Source organism: Phragmites australis, chromosome 17, assembly GCF_958298935.1.
Source record: "Phragmites australis chromosome 17, lpPhrAust1.1, whole genome shotgun sequence".
Taxonomy (NCBI): domain Eukaryota; kingdom Viridiplantae; phylum Streptophyta; class Magnoliopsida; order Poales; family Poaceae; genus Phragmites; species Phragmites australis.
In genome coordinates, this window is record NC_084937.1 from 5,354,547 (window position 1) to 5,362,836 (window position 8,290).

Sequence of the window (8,290 nt, forward strand, 5' to 3'; positions counted from 1 at the left end):
CCCAAACACAAGATCAAGTGTAAGTTCTATCAATGAGCTGCCCACGCTATTACCATTGAACAAGATGATCTTGCAGGTCTAGACAGTGAACAGAGGGACATGTTGACTAATGAGCTAGATTCCCAGCAACCTATCCCATACCTAATGGCCATATCTAAACAAGCCATATGGGGTACTAAGACCATTTCTACCTTCTGTTTACACATTATGGTGGGAGGAAGAAGAGCTGTAGCTCTGGTTGATAGTGGGAGTATCCATAGCTTTATGGATGTATCATTTGCTCACAAAGCAAAATGTGTTATTCAGGATGTACCTCTTTAGAAGGTTTTCATAGCTGGTGGTGGAGAGTTACTTTCAGAGGGATACACACCAAACTGCAGTTACTGGATTCAAAAGGAGAAGTTTCAAAGTCTATTTCAGCTACTGGAACTGAATAGCTATGATGTTATACTAGGTTGTGATTCGATATATCAGCACAGTCCAATTGGCATGGACCTCAAGAAGAGGGAACTCTTAATTAGGAAGGAAGGCAAATATGAGGTTATCTTCTATGACTGTCTATAGAGCAACCATGATTATCAAATGGGAGCCAACAAGTTCCTGAAAATGCTTTGTAAGAGTGGGATGGGCTATATACTACACAACTGGTCTACTAAGCAGGAAAAAACAAATGACATACCAACATGGGGAGAACATACAGGACCTGCTAGACCAATACTCAATAGTTTTTTCAAAACCATCTGGGTTACCTCCTGATAGAGGTTGTGTTCATACCATTGCCCTTAAGCCTAACAACATACCACCCAATGTGAGGCCCTATAGGATTCCCCATTTTCGGAAAGATGAAGTTGAAAGATTGGTGAAACAATTGTTGGACCAAGGGATAGTGAGGCCTAGTGAGAGTCCATACTCTTCACCCTCCATTTTAGCAAGGAAGAAGGATAGGTCTTGGAGGTTTTATGTGAATTACAGACAATTGAATGATCAGACAGTAAAGAATAAATTTCCTATACCAGTTATGGATGAGGTTTTCTCTAAATTAGACTTAAGATCTGGATTCCATCAGATTCCCATGAAGGAAGAAGATGTGCCAAAGACAACATTTAGAACTCATTTTGGCCACTTTGAGTTCTTAGTTATGCCTTTTGGCTTAACTAACGCTCCAGCCACCTTTCAAGCAATGATGAATCAAGTATTTGATGCATATCTTAGGAAGTTTGTGCTCATTTTTTTTTGATGACATCCTTGTTTACAGCAAGACAATAGCTAAGCATAAGCGACACTTGGCAATTGTACTGCAAGTCCTTAGTGAAAATCAACTAGTAGCAAAGAGAAGTAAATGTGTATTTGCAGTGGATCAAATAGAATACATGGGGAATGTGATCAATGCTCAAGGATTATCCACAAACAATTCTAAGATATCTGTAGTGAAAAATTGGCCACTACCTAAAAATAGAAGATTCATCAAGAACTATGGAATAATCTGTAGGCCTTTACATGACATGATGAAAAAGAATGCATTCAAGTGGGGTGAAGCTCAGACTCAAGCATTTGAAGAAGTGAAGGATAAGTTGGCTTCTGCTCTAGTGTTGGTGCTCCTAAATTTCTCTTTACCTTTTACTTTGGAAACTGATGCTAGTGGTCAAGGAATTGGAACCGTATTGATGCAAAATGGTCAGCCAATAGCCTTCTTTAGTAAAGCTTTGGGTGCAAGAGGGAGAGCTCAATCAACCTATGATAAGGAAGCTTTGACAATACTTGAAGTTGTCAAGAAATGGAGGCACTATTTCTTAGGCTCCAAATTGATTATCAAGACAGATCAGTAAAGCCTCAAATATATCACTGACCAAAGGCTAATTGAAGGGATCCAACACAAATTAATGCTAATACTCCTACAACTGGACTATGTGTTGGAGTACAAGAAAGGGAACTAGAATAGAGTAGCTGATGCTCTCTCAAGAAAGGAACCAACATGTCTAGCAATCACCACAGTACAACAATAGTGGGTTAATGATATTATCAGAAGCTATGCAAATGATCTGTAGTTCCAACAAGTCATAACTCAGTTAGCAATAGCTCGTGACCCAGATTCTGGTTATACTTTGACTCCTGGGATACTAAGGTACAAGGGAAGGATTCATATTGGTGCTGATAAAGACATCCAAAACAACATTCTGAAGGCTCTACACTCTTCAGCTATGGGTGGACACTATGGTATTGCTGCCACATATCAGAGGATTAAAAGGATTTTCCATTGGACTGGTTTGAAGAACTCAGTTGCTGCATTTGTCTCGTCTTACCTAGTGTGTCAGAGGGCCAAAGGGGAGCATTGTCACTATCTAGGTATGCTGGAACCACTCACCATTCCAGACATGGCTTGGACCTATATTTCTATGAATTTTGTTGAAGGGTTGTCAAGATCTAAGGGCAAGGATGTTATATTGGTAGTAGTAGACAGACTTACCAAGTATTCTCATTTTATACCTTTGAGTCACCCATTCAATGCATCAACTGTTTCCTAACTTTTTATGGATAACATCTTCAAACTATGTATGGTCTTCCCACAGCTATAGTATTTGACAGGGATAGAATCTTCTTGAGTGATCTTTGGCATGCCATATTTAGATCTTTGAAAGTGCCACTTAGATTTAGTACCGCCTACCATCCTCAAAATGATGGTCAGACAGAGCAGGTTAATCAGTGCCTTGAAAACTACTTGAGGTGTATGGCATTTGGAGAGCCAAAAAGGTGATTTCATTGGTTATCATTGGCAGAATGATGGTAGAACACCAATTACCATAATTCACTAAAATACGCACCATTTTAGGCATTATATGGTCACCCTCCTCCTTTGATAAGTGCGGTATCAATCCCTGGTCCTAAAAATCCAGCCAAGGACTTCTTATATGAGAAGCAAGAGATGCTGACTAAACTGAGAGAAAACCTCAGCCAAGCACATGAGAGAATAAAAAAATTACTGATATGAAGAGGTATGAGAGAAGCTTTCAAGTAGGAGATCAGTTTATCTCGAAATGCAGCCATTCAGACAAACTGCCTTTGGTCTGAGAAATTCTCTCAAGCTCACCACCAAATACTATGGGCCATTTTTGGTAATTGAAAGGATTGGTACTGTTGCTTATAAATTGCAGTTACCCTGATACTTTAATCCACCTATCTTCCATGTGAGCCAGTTAAAGAAACATATTGAACCAACAGCTGTGCCAAGTGCCGAGCTACCTATGGTGAATAATCCAGGCAGAATCAAGACCAATTCAACAGAGCTACCTATGGTGGATACAAAGGCCTTGCGCAGGAATGATACCGTGGTGACTGAGTGGAAGGTCCAGTGAAACAACTCTTCAGCAGAGCAGGCTACCTGGGAAGGTAAAGCGTCCATCAAGTCAGCCTTCCTAGCATTCTACAGGCATATCATTAAGAAATGGTGGCCGCAGAACCAATCTTCAGAAGGAGGTTCTGATAATCTGAATATTGATAGCGCAGACAATACATGAGGATAAGTGTGCTCTCAATGGCGGTATTTGTCATGACCTGGAGGCACGGGAACTTATGGACGGACACAATGCATGATACCACTTCACTCTCTAAGGGTCTGTTTGTTTCAACTAGAGATTCTGAAAAGCTGAATTGTAAAAAGTTTTTAGGTTGTAGATTCTAAAAAACTTTGATGAACAGTTTAGTAAAATGGACTTTCACAATCTATCAAAAGCTGAGAAAAAATAGCTTCTCAGATTTCCACAATCCAACCAGCAGATTTTAAAAAGCTATAACTAAAAGCTGTCTGTTTGTTTCAGCTTCGGATTGTAAAAGCTGAAAGCCATAATCCGAAGCTGAAACAAACAGGGCCTAAATCAAACGGCTCTGAGTAGATTAGTTTTGCCATTCAATAAACAATCATTAAACTCTTTTAAACTTTAGTTACCGCATGTTAATGTCTATTAGCTTAAGTTAATTGAGCTGTGACTCGATTAGAGGAGATATAAATGGGTTGCGTGAGGAATCTGAAGACTATCTTTCTTGTTCATGCCTGTAACAGATTCGCTGTGTCTGGCAGAACCTCTCTTCGGTTCTTCCTCTGAATGAATGCCATTGACACGCCTCCGCACTCCTCCCCATCCCTGCGCTGCTGCCGCCACCGCCGCCTCCGCACTCCTCCCCGTCGCCGCACTGCCGCCTCCGCCTCCGCGCAGGTGATCGTGACCGCCGCGCCGACGCCCACACCCAGCTCTTCTCCCCGGCATTCGCTCTCCTCCGTGCTCTCTCCACGCGCCGCGTCCAGCGCTCCTCCCCCACCGTGTTGCCCGCAGACTCCGACGACGAGGGCTAAGCGTGGATGTAACGTGGACGCAAAAACATACAGAACTGATTACCGCATCTGCAGCTCTCTTCATTCATCGCCGTCCTTATCCCTCAGACTGGAGTGGAATGGACATCCATCCAGGCTTGGTTGCCTTCTTCTACTTGTTGGTAAGGAAGCCCTACCCTGCTTGGATGAGCTGTTCGTTCCGTTCTGCGATTCATCAAATTTGTCTCGGATTCGCTTGCTGCGTCGTGAAGTACCAATAGCAGTTTATTTTCTTTTCTTTTTTTGCCGTTAGTTGGTTAGGCCTTGTACAGATTAGGCTTTGTAAATCCTGCGTAAAGATAGCTTTTTTGTCCGTAGTTTCAGAATCTGAAGTTTAGAGCCAGCGGGTGATAAAATTTTCAGTCTTTTGCGGAGAAGATTTGATTTTTGTCTTACTGATCTGTAGATTCTGTTTTGCAGAGGCGTTTCTTCATCTAACTAAGCCCGGTATAAAGGACTCAAAGCTTTTGTTCTTACTGGTGGCGTCTTCTTTGTGCCTGTCTGCTGCGGTAATTTGCTGCTGACTTTGTATTGTTTGATCACCATAATGATTACATTGATGAGCAATGCGATTCTGATCTTGCTCCCTTTTTTTGCTTTTAGGTTGCTGTGCAGGAAACTTGGCTAGCCGACCTCAATAGCAAATATGATGGAGGCTCTTCTGATGATTGGTAGGGGGAGTTCTTCCCCAGCATCCCAAAAATCAAGTATGAGGTGAGGCCATGAAAATTCAGAATGCTTGAACTAGATTGTGATGAGATGGTAACAAATTGTTGTGGATATTAAACATTTGCCCTTGAACAATTGTGTTGCAGGGTCCAACCAGCAAGTACCCTCTTGCTTATTAGTGGTATAATGCAGAGGAAGTGATTCTTGGAAAGAAGATGAAAGTATGATCTGTGAACTTCATTTTTTGGCTTTATTTGTTTTCAACATATCCCTTTTACACTACAAAGTCAACTTTCACACTATGGAGTAAAGTCTACTTATATACTTATTTGCTTGCTATTAGGATTGGATGCGGTTCAGCGTCGCCTTCTGGCCCACATTCTGTGGTACTGGCGCAGATCCTTTTGGTGCCCCTACAAATGCGTGGCCTTGGGAGGATGGCACAAATTCGTTGGCCATGGCTACGAGAAGAAGTTTGACGATTACCTAATGTTGTGTTTGGTTACAACATTCCAGGTTATGTTTCAATGCATTTGTTGGAACCAACTTCTGTTTGAATCGGTATTGCAGTGAGAGCTCACTTTGAATTCATGGAGATGCTGGGAGTTGACAAATGGTGCTTCCATGATAGGGATATTGCCCCGGATGGCAAAACCCTTGAGGTATGTCCTTCAGTTATGTTAATGAATGAACTTGAAATATAATCGAAGTGTCCTGGTAGAGTTGTCTTGGAAACTGTTTTTAAGATGCAACCTTACAATTGGTTAGGTCCTTAAGGCCTTAAGGGTATATTGTCAACTGATTATGGTCTACTGTCAATTACCTGTGGGACTATATGTTGAGAAGAATATGATTCCTGATGTAATCCAGCTATCTTATGCATAAGAATTTGATTCCTGTTGTCATCTATCTTACGCTTACCCTAACTAAGAGAATAATTCATTTGGGTCATCTATTTTATTAACACCCAAACAACTAGGTATAGGAAGAGCTCCAATTTGTTTGTCCTTGGAACAGACCATAATTAGGGCCAATCAAGAATCTTCTAGTGCTAGGTACTTTTCAAGATGAATTAACAGTTGTCAGCTTTGGTGGTTTGGCTTACTAACTGAATTTCTGGGTTGGGTTTAACATGACTGTCAGAAATTTCCTAAGACTATTATTTCACATTGCAGGAAACAAATACTAACTTGAGGTGACTTTGTATAGTGTTAGGTGATTCTGTGGTGGAGCTTCGTTATGGTTGTTTGGTTGTTGACTTGGTGCTCGTTTGGTTGGTTCTGCGCAGGCGCCGAAGAGGAACCACCCGCTGATGTTGCTGTGCGGCATGGCCACCAACGTTGTTGGGTTCGACCTGTCCACGGGGGTGAGCTGCTCATCTGTAATAAATACTATCAGTTACGCAAGGAAACACTCATTTTTGTACAGCATACTATACTGACAGTGAAATGTGATGGGAATCAAATTTAACTATCTATCTATCTATCTATGCATCTAATATGAAAGCAAGAAAGCATGGATAAGAAACCTTGCATGTTACAGTAATGTGAAGAAAGCAAGAAACAATAACCTCACTAATGCAATATATTTCTCGGTCAATTCATGTGGATCCTTCTCAACGCTCGGTGATATCATTGTTTATGAGTGCGCAATGTTTTTGATGCAGTGAGCTTTCAGCCATGAAGTTCAGAAACTACCTTCCTCATGATGAACAATTGTGAGGTGGTAACTGAAGGGTTGCGGGTAGGCTACGCTAGTACAAAATAAATTTTCTCTACCGCGTTCAACCAGGAAGCCATGCGAGTAGGGGATCATGAATCGTTACCACTTGACGAGCAGTGCAGCGGAAGAAGAGTTGGAGCAGACCAATCCAACGTCGTGCGCGTCAAGTAGTCGATCGTCAACCTCGTCTCGAGCACGTCCCGAGCACCTTCCGAGTACTCGCGAGTACGTCCTGAGTACTCCCGAGCAGATCAGCACCGCAATAGTAGCGGCGCCTCTACGGTATCCACACGTACAAGGATGGAATCGCCGTACGCCGGTGTGCTAGCACCGCGCGTCCGGCTAGGGTTTCGAAAGGAGTTCGGGAATAGGAGGCGGCTAGGGTTTCTAAAAAACTCTATGCGCCTTGGCCCCTGCCTATTCTTATATAGAGCACGCTAATGGGCCTTTAATCAACATTAAAGCCCATTATGACTCTAAACCCTAATGGTCCTTTAATCAATATTAAAGCCCATTAGCAGATCCAATCCGCAAACTCAATCGCCTCTAGGGCATATTACCAACAATCTCCCACTTGCACTAGAGTCAGCACAAGTTTTATATTCCATCCCCTTAAGTGTGTGACCCGTTAGGTTCATGTGTAAACGGCCGCTATCCGGAAACCCTTTTCCGAATTGCAAGTCAATAGCGGTACCTAGCAGGACATATTGACTCCCGAATGCACACAAAGATCATATCGGCTGAACCTTGATATACTCATGCACCAATCCCTTTACCACACGATACCAGTCAAGCTCAAGGCGAGATTCGTGCCACCCTTGTGATAGCTCGACCATTCACTCGATCAAGTAGTGGATTCACCGTGATTAACTCTTTAATCACATTGGCATGGCCATGCACTTTCCAATCCAACTACCTCGAGGGACCCAGAGATATCTCTCCCGTTATTTAGGAGGGGTAAATTCCATCTTGATCACTCACATCCCACGACATGTTTCATAACATACCCGAAAGCAACCTTTATAACTACCCAGTTACGGAATAGCGTTTGGAAGCCCCTAAGTGTGTTACTACACATTCTGGAATCAATGATGATCTCAGGTCAAAGGATTCTGTAGGTACACCATTTGAGATAACAACTGATGGCACATTAAAAATAACAATCCCAGCAGTATCTCAGGGTGGGTCTATCCAACATCATGTTCTCTAACATGTGTCCACATTACTGATTTGATATCTCCATATCTATGATCCGTGAAACATGATCATCATTCAGTCAAATGTGCTAATCTATAAATCATTATTGTCCCACACAATGATATGAGATTAGGGACTATTTAGAATAACATCATAAAAACAAAGAGTTTCACAAACAAGTCACATACTTGCTGATCAATGTAAATGATAATTATTCATGGAACCAGATAACAATTATCCAAAAGTACATTAGCATAGACAGAACACATTCTCTCACATGCACTAGAGTCTATCCCGCAAGTATCTAATACCCATAGAGCTCAAGTGTGCCTCATGCTT

The 8,290-nt window shown here is 42.0% G+C and overlaps 1 long non-coding RNA gene across 1 annotated transcript; it reads left to right on the plus strand.

The window, feature by feature from the left end:
• The first annotated feature begins 4,039 nt into the window (after nucleotides 1–4,039).
• On the plus strand, nucleotides 4,040–6,762 carry LOC133896718 (uncharacterized). The gene is made up of 7 exons (XR_009905820.1): nucleotides 4,040–4,485; nucleotides 4,784–4,872; nucleotides 4,967–5,077; nucleotides 5,179–5,253; nucleotides 5,376–5,694; nucleotides 6,321–6,398; nucleotides 6,699–6,762. It is a non-coding gene; the product is annotated as an uncharacterized LOC133896718 (long non-coding RNA).
• Nucleotides 6,763–8,290: the final 1,528 nt, after the last annotated feature.